The sequence below is a fragment of the Pygoscelis adeliae genome, unplaced genomic scaffold, assembly GCF_000699105.1.
Source record: "Pygoscelis adeliae isolate BGI_AS28 unplaced genomic scaffold, ASM69910v1 Scaffold71, whole genome shotgun sequence".
Taxonomy (NCBI): Eukaryota; Metazoa; Chordata; class Aves; order Sphenisciformes; family Spheniscidae; genus Pygoscelis; species Pygoscelis adeliae.
This window is the reverse complement of record NW_008824356.1, coordinates 356,820-374,604: the sequence shown is the minus strand read 5'-3', so window position 1 is coordinate 374,604 and position 17,785 is coordinate 356,820.

Below are 17,785 nucleotides of genomic sequence, written 5' to 3'. Positions count from 1 at the left end.
TTCCTTTTCTGTCCTATTAAACTGTCTTTATCTCAACCCACAAATTTTACTTTTTTTTTTCCCCGATTCTTTCCCCCATCCCACTGAGGGAGGGGGGGCAGTGAGCAAACGGCTGTGTGGTGTTTAGCTGCCTGTCAGGTTAAACCACAACAGCAAGACTGGTGAAAGACTTGATCCCAGTGAGACTTGACAGGAAAAGGCCTCATCACTGAGATATAATTTCATGTTGCTGCAGAAATTTTGGTGAAACAAGGATGTTAGTGACCCCAATAAGGCAGGTATGAAGTCTATGTCCAATATTTCTGAAAAATAAAAGTAGTGCTTTTATACCTGTACATTTCAGTAAAGGGAACCTTAAACTAGATATGAAAACCACCATGAAACTTGTCATTACAAGTTTCTGTTGATGAATGCTGCTAGCATCTGCTTGAATGCCAGGTTCTCCGTATCTCCTAACTAAAAAATTTTATTCTATTAACTTGAATTTCAAAATGATATTTAAAAAAAAGGTATTTTTTTTTAAGATAAGCACCTATTTCTGCAAACATCCCTTTTTCTTACTTGTGGCACTCATCCTGGCATCTGTAACGGATTCAACTAAGGTATTATAAACCTGATAATGCATCTTTTACCCGTCTTCCATGGATATAACTATATTCTTCAATGTGTCTAATACACTTAACTGATTATTGGAATTAAATGAATATTTACAGACAGAAATCTTGAAATGGTATGTTTTCCTAGAAATGCAAGTTATGATTAAGTTCATTTGCCTGAGATTTGCCATTTTTCCAGTATAAATTATAGCCCATGTTGCATTAGTGCAGCACTAATACAAAGTAAGACCTCAACTTTCAAGATTAAATAATCTTTCCATGGTAAAATCAGTCCTAAGCATCCAGCAACAGTTCACAAAAGTCCTGTGTGTTTGATTCTGTACTCATATTTAACACAATAAAACCTGGAAAAATACTTTTATATTTGTAATTAATAGACTAAAATGGTAAAAATGTCAAATGAGAAGAGATAATATATGACGATCTAACTGAACTGATGGGCTTCCTTGTCCTAGAAAAGGGAAATCAAGAAACAGTTCTCTGAATATTCTATTAGTACTACTGGCTGATCAAAATCTAGTCCAATGTTTCCATCAGTATTCACACTACTCACTGTTTGGCTCTTGATTGCCAGGCTGGTGTTTGAGCTGAGAGTTCTGTGGTATTCTCCACTATGCTCGCCTGGCCAATGTGGTATTTGATGTGCCATATGTTATAATGCCTCTTTTTCCATCATGTAAACAATAAAAAATCCACTTTTAAATGATTCTGCCTTTGTGTTCCCAAGCAGAGAAAGAAATTCTTATTTTCTCTTCCTTGGATCTTTAAGATAATGCTATAAAGATTTCCCATCTGATTATTTTCTGCCGCCTTTAGTTTCAGGATGAAAGGAATAAAAATCTGCCTACAGAGTTTTTTATAAGAAAGTGAAGTTTTTTGCATGCAAAGATGCTCTCTGTGTGTGATAGAATGAAGATGATTACCTCATCTTACAGATTATTCCTATATTCTAGATGCTAAAGGAAGTAAGAGTCATACAACCAATTTCTAATGTGTTTTTTTTCAGGTCAGGAAGCAGCAAGAGCAGGCTGCTCTGCAAGGGAAGGTGAGCTGAGGTTGACAGCAAGGCAGGTACAGGGCTGTGACTTCACCCACAAGGGCTGCAGTTCCCCCAGTACCTGAGCAAAAAAAGCAGAGTGGTCTGGTGATGTTAAGCGGGCTCAGCCAACAGTTGAGTGACTGTCAAGCAAGCCCATAATGATGAGGCTGGTCTGATGTCAAGCCAGAAAGTCAAGCCAGTCAGGTGCAGACTTACCTGCAACAGAGCTCTGCAATGTGCAAGGGTGAAGGCCCCAGCTTAAATATAGCTCTCAAGCAAAGTGGGAGGATGAGGCTTCTCACAACTCTTTCTCATACTGCTCTTTTCCCTGCAGCCTGGTCCAAGACCGTACAGCTGCACTGTATCAAAGATGGCCTTGAACACAGGCAATTAAGCCTCTGAGCTGAGGAGGGGCAGGGGGAAGAGACTGCAGAGTCTTTTGTTGCACACAGGACCCTGATATTTCTAGATGGCTGCCTTACTCTTTTGTCTTACCAGTTCTCTGAACACTAGTCAGCTATTTTGGTAGTTTCTTTCCCAGTCAATCTCCCAATACTGCTCTAGTCAATTGTATGATCTTATGATAAGCAGGAAAGAAGAACCACTGCAATACTGGGGGCCTTATCATGCCCAATCTTCTTTCTCTCTCCCCATCTTCATTAGGCATGAAGAATGAAAAATTTGTGGATGTTAAGAAAAGTTCCAAGGTAGAGAAACAAACTGTTTGAACTTCCGAGTCAGAAAATGTACACATACTTGACAATTAAACGTTGGGTTCAGTTTTTAAACCATAGTGTTTCAACATTTTCAAACCAGCTCATTGCTGTGAAGCGTATTTCAAGTGGAACCAGCTAAATGGGTGCTATTTTTTTTAAAACAAGACCTATCCCAGAAGCCAATCTCTTTGAAAATAACTCAGACTAATTAGATTAAATCAATCATTACAGAATTATGATATCAATAAAAATATTTCTAAACAGCATTACCTTACTATTGCTTAAAGAAGCAGATGCTCTTTTTACAAGTTTACTCAAATTTTAGAAGCGCTCAAAAGGGGTTTTTTTTGCTGTTTGTTTTTTGAGGGATAAAAATGGTAGGCTTGTCACAATGAAAAGAAATACAGTAGGTAGAGTTATATTCCATGACAACGGTGACATCTGTGTTTTGCACAGCATTTTGGATGGATCGCTCTGAATAGTCTATTTATTTTATTTTTAAGCAGTTAATTCCCTACGTAGATTTGACAGGTTTTTTTGATAGCTAGTAATTGCATTACACCCTTTCTGATCATGGATTATAATGATGAAAAAATAAACTTGAATATATCCTGAAAAAATAACATTTTTATGTATATTGTCACTTCCTATCAAGTAAAGTCAAATTTCTATTGATAAATAGTACACTTGCTGTGTTGTATGAGACTGGATAGTCACAATATAAGTGGGCCTACTGGTCTTATCAGTAAAATATGGATCTAGTTCATGCACGGACTTCCTCTGGTGTCCTTTAATTGATATTTGAGTTTAAATTTAACTGCCAGAAATCATCCCACTCATTGAATAAAGCTGGCAATGCTGCAAAGAACTGTGACCTCAGATTCTAAGTCATACGGAAATTGCTTTGGACTGTGGTTACTCATGTAAAAAACCAATACAGCAGAAATGACTGAACTGTTCACTGGCATGCACTGAGCCTCGAGAGATGCTTTTGCTTGCAAATATTTACTGAGCTATGTATTACTTTCAACAGTGGAGGAATTTCTTTCTACTGGTTATTTTTTGCCATACTATACTCTTATCCCCAGTCCCCAAAGAAACAAAAAAGACAAATCTCAGTAATCTTATGCTCTGGTAGCAACACTTAGATCTTAAGTAAGTGAATGGTAATGGATACGAATGTGAGCCTTTCAGGTCACTCTCATACCCACCCACTAGAAATCAGCACAACAGAGGAGAAATGAGGAGTCATTTTGAACTAATGACATCCAGGAAAAAAAAAAGGTGATGGTTGGAAAATCTCAGGGAAAACATAATATATTTCTGAGGTGAAAAATAGATAGTATTTTACTGGAGCAAGAATCACATACCTGCATAGTACCAAGTAATTTAGGAAAAATAAGAGCTAAATACTGAGGTATACATGAAATCTCAACTAATAAAAACTAGAAGTGGTGCTTTACATTCAAAATTAAGGATAAAGAACAATAAAAGTAGAGCCATAAAAAACAGAGGAGATGCAATTCAAGGAATACATTGATAATTTATGCACAGTAACACCTTGTACCTGGAATTTGCTATGTACAGACATAGCATCACATTTATCTAGTACTAATATGTACCTAGTATCTCCTATAGAGGGTTCAGCACTATCATCAGTAAAATAAGAGCTAAAAAAAAGCAATATTCTCTAAGAAAATACTTAAAAATAACATTTTCTAGACTACACATCCATAAATTGGCATAATAATGCCAATTGGTGTGGATTATTTTTATTGAATTTGAAATGTTTATATGTGCCCTTTAAGGCTACTCAAATCTACTTAGTGCTTAACAGTGTTTCATTTTCTTTGCAATCTCCCATATTCATTATTTTCACTTTATGCTGCTGTCACTTAACTGACTTTGGGGTTGGCAGCTGTGCCTATCCGACATCTCTGATGTTACCCAAAGCCCTTCTATCTTGAAAGTACTCCTGAGGGCTTCAAGAGTGCATTCTTAATCCAAGATACAGAAGTCTCAAATTAGGCATGTAATTACTATGGCTGTGGGCACCACTAGCTTTGTTTGAGCAACTTACCAATTTTTTTCCCTATATTTGCAATTCTGATTCTAAAGCTACTTTACTATTTTTATGAAATTAGGGGGTTAACAGTGTTCTTGACCAATACCGCCTTCTTTTCTTCATACAGTACTATTCTTCTTCAGCTAGACATAGCCTTGTGAACTGGAGTTCACTGCCTATGAAGTAGAAGATCTTAAGTATACTAATCACATTTGATATTTAAAGAACATCCTCCTTAGTCTTTGGAGGAAAAGCAAAATTATACATCAGAGAAAAGAAATCTTTTATTTTTATAAATCCACTAAATTTTCATGCTATACCTCCAAGTTTGTCATTGGTTACCATACACTGGAAAGTCTAAGAACTCTTTTATACTTAACTACAATGTGTTTGTTTCTAATGAGAGAGATTTAAGGCTGTTCTACCTGCTCTCATCCAGGACATCCTGATGGGTTGAAACAGCCCTTGCTGCATGAACCCAAGGAAATGTCAGCAAGTGTGGTGGGTTGACCCCAGCCAGCAGCCAAGCACCCGCACAGCCGCTCGCTCACTCCAACCCCCAGCAGGACAAGAGAGAGAATAGGAAGAGCAAAAGTGAGAAAACTTGTGGGCTGAGATAAAGACAGTTTGATAAGTGAAAGAAAGAGAAAAATCAATTGATACAAAGGCAGCTGCGTAGCACCTCCCACAATCAGACTAACGCCCAGCTGGTGTCCAAGCAATAGCCTCCCTGGATGACAAAATGCTTCTCCTTCTTCCTCTACCTCCAGTTTTTATCGCTAAGCATGAAGTTATATGGCATGCAATATATGCCTTTGGCCAATTTGGGTCTGTCCCAGCTGTATCTCCTCCCAACTTCTTGCCCATCCCCACCCTACTCACTGAGGGAAGCAGTGCCCTGCACTGTTCAGCAATAGTCAAAACATTGGTGTATTATGAACATTGTTTTAGCCACAAATCCAAAACACAGCACCAAAAGGGCCGCTATGAAGAAAGTTAACTCTATCCCCACCAGACTCAGTACAGCTGGAGTTAAAATTTAGCTTTTTTTTTTTTTTAAAACATCTCTCTCATAAAAAGACCCACTTCAACATTAAGCTCCAGGCTATATTCCAACATTAAATATTCCTCGGCTGCCACAACGCATGCTAAAATGGGGCAAGAAATTGTCAGTGATGAGCAATGCAGTCAGAGGAAAACAGATATTGTTGTGGGATGAGAGCACTTAGAAAAGATTTGTTGAAATTGTTTCGTTTGTAGCAGTAGCTGTTACAATGTGGGAGATAATAATTTTCCAATTTAAATGACATTTTGTACTTAATGAGACATTCATTCATGGAATTTAATGAATTTTAAGAGCTGCTTTTTTTTTAGGACAAGCCTTTATTTAACAAACATAAAACTAAATAAGTTGTTTATTTTAAAATATTGATGTTGTCACTATTACTGTAAAACACTGAGTAAGAATTCACACATAGAAAGTGATATTTGAATGTGTCAGTTTAGTATCAAAACAACTACCATGAGCAGTATCTCAGTTTGACAGGTTAAAGAGAAAGATGTAAAAGAAATGGTCTCATGGACTGGATATAGACCTTGGAGCAAGGAATTTCATCTCAGTTTTAATCACAGACTCCTTCAATTATCTCAGGGAGATCACAACTTCCCTCTTTGTTTCCCCACAAGTATCAGAGGATAATATTGCCTACTACTCTATATGGATGTGCACACATTTTTTGAATAATACTGATCCTGAGGATAGCTCTCTCTGGGCCTACGGCTTGCAGAGCAACAAACATAGCAGCAGCAGATTAACTAGGAGCCAAGCAAAAACTATTTTAAAGAGCTTTTTGAACAGTAGTAAAGGAAACTCATTAAGATACATTAGCTTGACAACTTCCTTAGAAGATGTAGACTTCTAAGTCAAAGTCAAGGCAAAGTATTAAAGCAAATCCTCTGAACCTGGAGTTACTAGAATAGTTGAACTGTTTTTAAAATTCAAGGGTAATAAAGCATGAGTATTCCTACAGAATGAACTTGCTCTTGTAAACTCCATCCTTCTGTTTTCCCTCCCACACCATATAATAGCCAATCCTACCTCATTCTTCAAAGCCTGAATATAATTATTATTTATATGCATAGGAGTCCCCAAATCAGTCTGAAAACTGATAATCTTATTCCAGTCCTCTCTTACCCCATGTCTCACTGCTCTACTACAGCTTCTCCTTGAATCTTGAACCCCCCACACCAGATACTGTGAAGCAGAGAAAAGCCATGCGCTACTTTTGAGGAGTGTAACTGGCCTGAAGACAATTGGGTGGGTCTATTCCTGTCGTATAAGGCAAGGAAGATTGTGCCCTTAGCATATTGTCCAATGAGGAAAACAATACTTAGTTTCTCAGTTCACATGTGGAAAGCATTTCCATGAATAATATGAGTTAGATGGGGAAAACCATTGAGATAAACACCTGTCTGTTATCTGCCACAATGGCAACCAGTTAAATAGGTCTGTTCCTCTTATCTAATCTTTCCTTTCTTATTAGCATTTAGAGTGCACCTATCACCCTACTACCTCTGCTCTAAATATAGAATTGATACCTGCACGGAATGTACTCTATAATCTGCCTTGTGTCATTACTGAATTTAGCTCCTTAATTAGTGCTATTGCCTCCTAGGTTTTGCATGCACCAGATAAAATAGCATTGACTGAAAATTCACACTAGACTTTCTGTTAAAACCATTTGATCTTTACATTCAATATTTTTGAAATAATCTCTCCAGATGAATAAATTCCTTTATACATACTAGATTGTTCTTTTTTTGTTTCCTATTTTATTTATAACATTTCCATGCTCTTGGCAGTCATAATGTCATCTGTACATACAATGACATGCTGCAAATCCCTCCTGCAGGAATATCACTAGGTAATATGAGACCTAAACCCAATTTCTTTTCATGTGTTTTGGTTGCAGAACTCTGTCTGACAAGGATCATTATTTACCTAATAATGTTTCATGCAAAATTTTGTGAGTATCTAATAAATGCTTCAATGACATTTGTAACATATAGAGTCAACTGCAATATCTGCATCTATTGGTTTTGTTATTTGGCTAAAAAAAAAAAATCAAGTTTGAAATAATTTTCTTTAAGAAAATTAATTCTTTTTATTGCTCATAATTCAATTAGCAGTTGAATGATTTTTCTCTTAATATTTGATTTTTCTTATAAATTAGCATGTTATTAGTTTTCTTGACAATAAGTGTCAGGATTACTCTGTGTCCAACAAAACCACTCTCAAGTAGGGATTAGCAAAGGAGGTTAACAGAGGCCAAAAGCTATATCCTTTTTCATGCATTCTGAAGACTTTTTTTTCCAAACAGCTCTGGTTCTATGTACTCTAGTCACTTCTCTGAAAGAGTATAAATCATGAAGCCATCAGGACTTGTAAAAAATAACTGAGTAACTAAATTCACTTAGCCACTTGGTACCTCCACATTCGTCTACACAGCCCAGTTTTCCTACCTCTTGCATTTCATCAGCATCTTAATGACTTGTTGACTCTTGGTGACACCGATCTTGCAATCAAATCCAGTAGAGCACTTAAAAGCACAAAAAAATTTAAGCCCATTCTAATTTAGTAATAGATTTACATCCCTAATACATCTTTCTCTGTGGTATATTTGCAAAAACTCTCTTTGTATCCTTTAAACTCAGTATTAATAAATTCTACCTTGACTTATGACAGGAGACAGTTCAGCAGATATTCACAGAAATAAAGCAAGCTGCATAATTCAGATTCTGCTTTGGATAATATCTCTAAGGCAAAAACTGAAAAGGGAAGGGAGTGAGGAAGGGAAGAAGGAAGGGAATGGGAAGGGGGAAGTGGAGGGGGGAAAAGGAAGGATAAAGGAGAAGGGAGAAGGGAAAGGAGAAGAAGAAAAGGAAAGGGAAGGGGAGGGAAGAGAAATACAAAGTTCAGAATTCTAGCAAATGTTCTTGTTTCTATACTATCGATTAAACTGACATCAGTGAAATTTGTTGCCATACACACTGTGATCAGTCACATTAGTAAAGCACCAAACCTTGCTTTGGACAGAATAGTTACAGAACAAAATGCAACTGTAAGATAGCACAGATGGGACCAAATACATTCACTTTACCCTAGCTAGGATGGATTACAACAGTAGTGAATATCAGGTACACCAGGGAAGCCATCAGCACAGTCTAGCTACCAGAAAACAACTCTCTGGAAATCTACAATGCATACTACAATACCCTCTTTGGTCTTTGTTCCCTATGCCGATTCGCTGAAACTAGCACAAATTATGGTCACTGATATGATAGCAGTACTTCCACTTTCTTGTGTATTCGTGTGCAGGAAGTCTATGGCTCTCTTGTAGTGCAGTCCAATCCACAACACTTTCTTCTTCCACTAGAGCAAGGGCAACCATGTTTTGCTATTGAGTCAGTTTTGCTTGTCTTACAGGAGAGTAATCCTCAGAAAAAATGAACTGCGACAGTCATTCAGATCACATAATTATGAAACATGCAAAAGAGAAAACTCACGTGACCAAACACTGCAAAGAGGCGTCACAGGATTTTGGATTAAGTACCTACATAGCTTTTTCTGTAAGGGTAGATTAGTCTGTTACATCTGTTCTGTTGCTCATCGTAGATGCAACATTCTTAGAACTGGAACCAAACAGGTGCTAGAAATAGAATGATCTAATATTACTTTTCATTCTAGAACATTTTCAAAAGGACTGTGTACTGACATGTTGAGTATAGGAAACTTTAGGAAATGCTTCCACTGAGTCATCAGAGTTACTGTACTGCTTACCATATGAGCTCCTGTTGTCTGTTAAGCCTACTTGCTGTATAGCTTTAGAAACCAAATTAAATAGTTTGTTCCACTTGTATTATTGGAAGGCTTGATCTTGAACCCTGTTTTCCAGATGCTGTGCATGAACTTCTCTTTGATTTCTTGACTTTTCTTCACCTTCTATGTAGGTCCTTTAGCTGCTCCTACTTTCTTAAATTTTTCAATCTCAACAGAATTGTAGTCTACTAAAAAAATACACCAAACAGTCCAACGGACAGGGCATCTGTCAGCCTCTGAGACACCAGGATTCAATTTTCTACACTGCTAAAGACTGCCTGTGTGTCAGACCTAAATTCAATAGAGGCCTTTGGTCCAGCCTTAGGCACCATGACACCCTGCAGAATTCAGTATTGCCAGTTCTAATTAATTCCATATGAGTGATGAAATCTTCATTAGGAGAGAAGCTAGTACCACAGTGATGTCAGAAACTTCAGCCTTTTCCTGAATTTTAGTCAGACCTGTGAGAAAATCCTCTCTGAGTGTCTTCTTGCCACGCTTGCTTGTCTAGGGGACTTTAATGATGAAGACTTTGAGGATGATGTGAGAATTCTAGGAACCTAAATGTTAGGTTTAGATGTCTAAAGACTCCTTGTGACTAATATTTAGCCTGCCTGTTCATTGTGTTCTCTGTCTGAAAAATAATGCGGATATTTTTTCCAAATAATTTTGTTTTCTTTTTATGAAGTGCCCCTTGAATTGTAATTAAAGCAAAAATAAAGCATAAAAGGTAGACTGATCATACAGTATGATTGTTTCAATTCAGAGACTCAGATCCCCTTTCATGTCACTGGATCCCAAGATCTTGGGTATAGAAAGTATCTGTACAGAAGGAATGTGTATGTGTGTAGAAGCTAGGCTGAAGTCTATATCCCTATTTAATAAACTGTTATTGTAACATACGGCAGCTAGAACAACATATTTGAAATGAAAATACTAAGGGGGGCTTCTTGATTTGAAAATATTAGTGCCATTAGGTTGTATTTCTAAACCTGAACAAATGTTATATTTAGACCTAAGACACAACAGGGTATGAATTATTGCACACTGATTCACAACTAATGTGTTGCTGCGAATGAAGCTAAAGGCTGAGTGCAATCAACTCTGCTCCATCAGTACAACATTAATTCACACACTAGAAGATCTTATTGCACTTATAAAAATATTATTCCAAAAGGTCACAGATTCTAAAAATAAATGGTAATGTAGCCAGGGTCAAGTTCCAAGAATTATCAACCACCAGTCTGCTCTATATCTTTTAAAAATAATCACATATATCACAGAGAACTTGCATGTGGATTACCCAAACCTAAGAAAATTTCTGATTTCAGCAATCAACTTGCATGTAAGACTACTGAATATGGAGTTCATGGTCATACTTGGAAAAGAAAAAAAGGGATAGATCTGTTGCATATGTTCAGACAAACTGGTATAAATCAAACTGATGCACCACAACATTTTAGACAGAAATGATATTTGTGAAGGACACTTCTGGATTTACTTCCAGGCATTACGGACTACCCAGCTTCCACATATCTAGGCCTAAGGAAAATTCTGGTTTTGTTTGGTATTCCATCTGCAGCTTTTGGTATTAAATACCTGTGGACTGTTTCAGGACAGTGGTTGGTTGGGTCCTATGCTGTATTAATTAGACTCCCCACGCTAAATATTTTATGGGGATTAAGTGTGTTTTTCGGGAACCTAACGTTACCTTCTAATAATGTTTAAGAATAGAGTATGCATTGATTATGGCATTGTCTAGTATTTATACATTTTTAAACAGGTTTGCAGAATATTTTCAGATTCTTATTTACCCGTGTCATGGTTCCCCTTACAGAATAGACCAGGAATAGGTTAAGAACAAGAAGTGAGGGAACTTTTACCAAAGGATAGCTGGGGTTATGACTTTACTGCGGCTGGAGATGTCTTGTCTGTCTTCTCTTTTACTGGGACTGACAAGAAACAGAGCTATAGAGAAAGGCTGTGCATGTGTTCCATTTGGGGGGTTGTTCTAAGAAACGGTAACTCTAAAAAAATAGCCTATAGGTAGAGAAAAGTTTTGAATAAGCTTAGGGTGCATCAATGCTGAAGAAAACAAAGGTTTGATAAAATACAATTCAGCAATTAAATGGAGTTTTTAAACCTTAGAATTTAGCTTTGCCCAGGAAAGGAAATGAGTTACTCCAGAACTCATGTACATGTTTTTACCTGTTCCACTTCAATATATTTGCACTTCAATATATTTTCAATGCAGATGAACATGAATCTCAATACTACTCCAAAAACTAATCCAATTTTTAATATTTCATTCTGAGCCCAAATGACACACACTGATCATTTAAGTTTCACTAATAAATCGTATCTGCTGAGAACTGTTCGAAAACTTTTTCTTGGGTGCTGGAATTTCATTAAGAATATTGGGGAGATTCCTGATTAATAAGATTTGGTTCTATGAGAGGAAAATTGTAAATTTTAAGCAGTTCTTATAAGGAATTTTGATTTGTCAAAATAGAATTTATACACTGTGTCTTCTCCACCGCAATTCACACTTTTTATAATAGAAAATATTTTATTACAGACAGTGAATTTACACTGGAATTACTCCACAAAAATCAGATTTAGTTTACTACATTTCTTTAATAAAATGAAACAAATTAATAGTAGACATGAATAATTTAAGAAATGAATATACTCTTTTAAGAGTGAGATGTAGTAGTAGAAAATAATGCTAAACAGAATGTTCTTGTGATAGCTTATGTAATGTACTCATATTTGTGAAACTAAGGTTTCTTAAGTGTCATTTAGTGTGATAAAGAAACTAGCCGTCCTACACAGTTTAAACACATCTCTCAGGTACAGACTAAGTCACTCTATCCTCCATTAAAAATGTCTTTGTGTCTTCTATTAGATAGGTAGGAAATTCCTAAAGATAAAGTATAGACAAAATATTGTTGGTATTACACTAAGGAAAATGATTGTCTTGCTGACAAGAGAATAGATATGTCAGAAGATGGCAGAGCTGTGCCACATGAGTCAAAGGGCTGAGATACTGTCTAGGGCCCTTGGTGAGTTAATATCAGGTCTCTTCAGAGATGAAAAATAATAATTAAACACTGCTTGTCAATTAATGCCAACTTAAAGAAAGGTCCTACACTTAGATTAAGTGAGGAGATTGGATTGCTTGAAAACAGCAAGAAAGGAGGAAGAAAAGGACTATGGAATAATGAAAGATGTAAGGTAAAAAGGGAAAATAATTAAACACACATGCACTTACACAGAGTTGGAGCACTCATATTTCTAATTAGAATTTCAGTGCAGGAGCCCAATTTAACCTTAGGGAGTCTTTATAGTCATGTCAGTGTTGTGTACAGCACTCAATCTAATGCTGATATACCAGGTTGAATTTTCGTATTAAGTTTAGCAGAATGTTATTATTTATATATGTAACATATATTTCACTTTTAAGGGCAATGTAGTGGCTGTTTATATCTGCTTGCGAGAAGTGTTGTTTACTGGAAGCCTGAAAACTGACAGTTAATTACTTTTTCTCATTCTTACTCCATTAATGAATGCATGTAGTGGGTTCCCATACTGCTTTAATTGACAGAAACCTCATATTTTTGAGTTATCATACTGTATTGGCATTCAGAGGCAAGCTTTTGTCAATATATAACATATCCAGAGAAAGAAGGCACAAAAACTCTCAAGCATTTAACAGGTGAAGAATGTGCCGAAGTGGAATAGCCATAATGATACTACAATAACTGCACTCCACAGCATGTTCCAACCTCTGATGAAGCCTGTGAACCCAGAGGGAGCTGTTTTCTTTATTTTGAGTCTTATCTCCCACCTAAACAGATGTGCCTCAGATTGAAAAAGCAGTCAGTAGAGCAGAAAGCTAATCAGACAAACTAAAAGGTTCTGCAAAATATTCTATTCCACAGAATATTTCCTTAGAAGTCATAGATAAAACTTTTATTAACAGTTGTTAGCTCTGTCAGAGACCCATTTCTCATTCCTAAAATCCAAGTTTTCTTCAAAATACTTGAGAGGACCTGAAACATTTTAAATATAACTGAAAATGTACATTTCACAATATTTAGGTTTTATCTCCATTTAGATTAACAACATCTTTACTCCCTCCTGTATAGTCTAATTTATCATGTACATATCATTTCTTTTGAGCAAAATGCCTCCTAGTTACTTCACTACTCAGACAAATTTTAGACAAGTTTCATGGATGGAAGGTAGGGATGTGCTGGAAGGGTTAATTTTCCATCTCTCCACCAACAATGCTCAATGGGGCATATGTGCTTCTGGTCATGTGATGCAATTACAGCTGACAGCCTGCCCTGTTCCCCGAACAGCTGGGTCTGATCCTCAGATTAATGTATTTAAAACAGTAAAATCTTTGTAAGTTGTAATGATCAAGAATGACAACACTTTCTAGAGTATATCCCATATTGCTGCTGACCAGTACCTTTCATGGGAAATTACTGGCATGTGCTCAAACAAAACAGAGAAAAGTAACTAGTGAAATACTTATTACCTGTGAATATTTTAAAAATATTTGGTTTGCAGTTTCATGTGTCTTTATTCCTATTGATGAATTTTTAAAATTACCCTTCTTTAAGCCCCCAGAATGTTTACACGGTCCTTGCACACTAACATCTGCTAAGCCTTTTTTTACTCAAGAGGAATAATTCATGCCTCTTGAGTTTGCACACGTTTCCCATATGTCTAGAAAATCATATGCTCTCACTCCTTTCTTGTCAAAGGTTTTAATTCTCCATACATTTATCAAGGAATAAAAACTGCAAACGTACTTTATTTTCACAAGTTTTTCACCAACCACTTTACATTTTGAATCCCTATACATTTATAAGAGTGTTCCTATGGAAACCAGAAAGAAATTTTCTCTACAATATTCTTGGCGAATGAAATGCAAGTAAAAATGTATTTAATAATTTTAGCAGAAACTTTCAGTGGTTTAGTTCTAGCTCAGATTTTTAAGACTATATTTTGAGTGCTGTGTCAGGGGATTAATGAAAAAAGTAGGGAGCTCTTCTGACATTCATAGAAAGATTCAGATGCTAGCATGCATACTTCTGTGGGCTCAATGTAGCCATGCACCTTTCTGCCAATGGTGTGGTGGTAACATTACAAACTCAAAAGTTCTGATTTGGATCACAGACCTTAAATTTTTGAAATAAGTGATGCCTTCTACATGACTAGCTTGGATCAGAGGAAAAGTTATCATACAGCTTGCTTCACAGGAGAAGCTCTAGTGAACTCATGTAGGCCCTTACTGATGAGAAAGAAATGGTATAAATCATACCACTTTTATTTTTTTGCAACTTTCAAGTTCCATGCACTCAAGAAATTACATATGACTGGCTTGGTAGGTGAAGTGAGAGCAATGGATATTGTTTTACATAGACTTCAGTAAGGCTTTCAACACTGTCTCCGATAAGATCCTTATAGAGAATCTGATGAAGTATGGGCTGGATGATCAGACAGTGAGGTGGATTGAAAACTGGTTAACCAGATTGGCCCAGAGGGTGGCAATGAGAGGCACAAAGTCTAGTTGGAGGCCAGTAACTAGTGGTATACCTCAGGGGTCAATACTGGGTCTCATTCTTTTCAACATCTTCATTAATGAGCTGGATGATGGGGCAGAGTGTACCCTCAGCAAGTTTGCTGATGACACAAAACTGGGAGGAGTGGCTGATACACCAGAGGGTCGTTCTGCCATTCAGAGGGACCTAGGCAGGCTGGAGAAATTGGCTGACAAGAAGTCACTGACCTTGTGCAGTTCAACAAAGGGAAGTGCAAGGTCCTGCACCTGGGGAGGAATAACCCCATGCACCAATACTATGCTGGGGGCCAACCAACTGGAAAACAGCTTTGCAGAAAAGGACTTGGGGGTCCCAGTGGATACCAAGTTGAACATGAGCCAGGAATGTGCCCTTGAGGCAAAGAGCAGGTCAGGGGAGGTGATCCTTTCCCTTTATTCAACACTGTTGAGGCCTCCTCTGGAGTACTGTGTCCAGTTCTGCGCTCCCCAGTACAAGAAAGACATGGACATACTGGAGAGAATCCAACAAAGGACCATGAAGATGATTATGGCTGGAAGACCTTACCCATGAGGAAAGGCTGAGAGAGCTGGGTCTGTTCAGCCTGGAGCAGAGAAGGCTCAGGGGGTTCTTATCGAAGTATATAAATACCTGAAGTGAAGGTGTAAAGAAGATGGAGCCAGGCTCTTTTCAGCGGCGCCTGGTGACAGGACAATGGGCACAAACTGAAACACAGGAGGTTCCATATGAACACAACCAAACACTTTTTTTTTACTGTGAGGGTGACTGAGCACTGGCACAGGTTGCCCATAAACGTTGTGAAGTCTCCATCCGTGGAGATATTAAAAAGCTGTTTGGACATGGTCCTGGGTAACCTGCTCTAGATGGCCCTGCATGAGCAGGGCAGTTAGACCAGATGACTTCCAGAGGTCCCTTCCAACCTCTACCATTCTGTGATTCTATGATTCTATAACTGTGTGATCTGTTAGTTTAATTGCTGCAATCTGCCTATTAGGTTCTCTGAGTGTACATACAATTTACTCCAGAAACAGTTTCAACAAAAATTTGCTAGCAAGAACTCTTCTGCTCCTAAGAATCTAAGATCACATTCTGCAAAACTAGGCCGACCTAGATCCATGATAGAGAGGTACTGGGATAACATGATATTGTGGCCATAACATCAAAAGACACTGTTCATTTTATACATATTTTACATTTGTAAAGTATAACTATATATGAGCTCTGTGTAGATTTTTTAAAAGTGCAAACCATAAATAACTTCTGACAATAAATAGGCAAGAGTAGGGGATCAGAATGAAGTGCAAAGTATGTAAAAGATTACTCATTTATGAGAGAAAAAAGGAATGTCACTAACATATATTCCACCAAGAAGGCTTCTGAAAAGCTTCTTCCTTTATAGTAACATTTTTTCCAACTATGATTTCTCAGGTTGCAATGAGTCATGTCATGTAACTGAATGTGTCACATCCAACTGCGATATGATGAGAAACAACATAACAAAAAGTGACAAGATTTAACATGACAAGTAAGAATGAAATGCTACGGTGGTAAACACCAGTTTTCAGCAATTTGGTATGTCATGTTTTTTAAAAAGGACAACCTAACAGGATGGTTCTCATATAATAATCACAGAATCTGACATAACAGAATTACTTAGTTTTCAATGTTTCATGTTTTCAGGCACTACAATGGTGATTATCTTTTGATATCCAGGTGAAAGATGTATTTTTGACTCAATTAACACTGATATACTCCTGAAAATTAACTATCAATGTGAGTTTAAAACGAAGATATTTACTGTGATCAGCTGAAATTGGGAAAATTCATTTAACCAATAATTGCAATTTATATTATTGATAAGAAGAACTGCTTAGAAGAATAATTCCACTTGCTCATTTTACAGTGGCTCATAATGGCATATAATTTCTTATTGACATCAGGTAAAAGCTATTATTTGGGAAATGTGATAAAATTCCATCTGCTAGCCAAATTCTCAGGTGAAAAAAAAGGAAAAAAAAATATTTTCAAGTTCATCAGTACACAGAGACAAAAAATAGAAATTTTGAATTCAGACTGGAACTGAAAGGGCAAAAATATTAAGCCTGGGAAATGGGAAGGGAAAAAATTGACAAATTGTGCAGGACCAACAACTAGCTAGAAAAGAAGTAGCTAATTATAACCATAGAAAATTTTATTTTGGAAAGTTTCAAAATATTGGTTTAAAACTACTTTTTGTTATTTTTACAGCATAAAATGTGTTTTATATTTAGATTACATAGTAGGCAACACTATCACTGCTGATATGTCATACTGAGAAACAGTGCAGTTGAAATAAGTATGTATGTTATTTTAAAATGAGTAAGGAAGGTTTTTAGTGCTCTGATGAAACCTTTTCTGGATCACAGTGTCTCCTGTCCATGTTTTACTGAGACAGTTTCTTTTATGACATTAAAAGTGTAAAAAAAAGACTTGGTTATTGGAAACACAGCTCTAAGTAGTTCCTTCAAAATGGAATGAAATATTCACAGTCATCTAGTTAATGATAGAGAAATCTATGCAAACACTGTCTGCCCCATACTTCTACAAATTTTTGTTCACTCTTAAAAGCTGTACGTTTCATGAACACGATATTCTAAAAAGTAATCTATGATTTTTACTGCATGGTACTTTTTAGATTGTAAAAAGTAAATAGTTAGGATTCCTTCAGTCTTGCTAGATCTTAAAATGTGATTGGGTCTAGTTCTCCATTGTGTCCAAGATCAAGTTTTCAAGCTCCCCAGTGTTTAGTAAAGTTTGTCATAAATAGAAGGAGGAAGTTCTAGTTCTCTCCATGAGATGCAGAATAGGGAAGTCCTCCTTGTTTTGCAAAAAA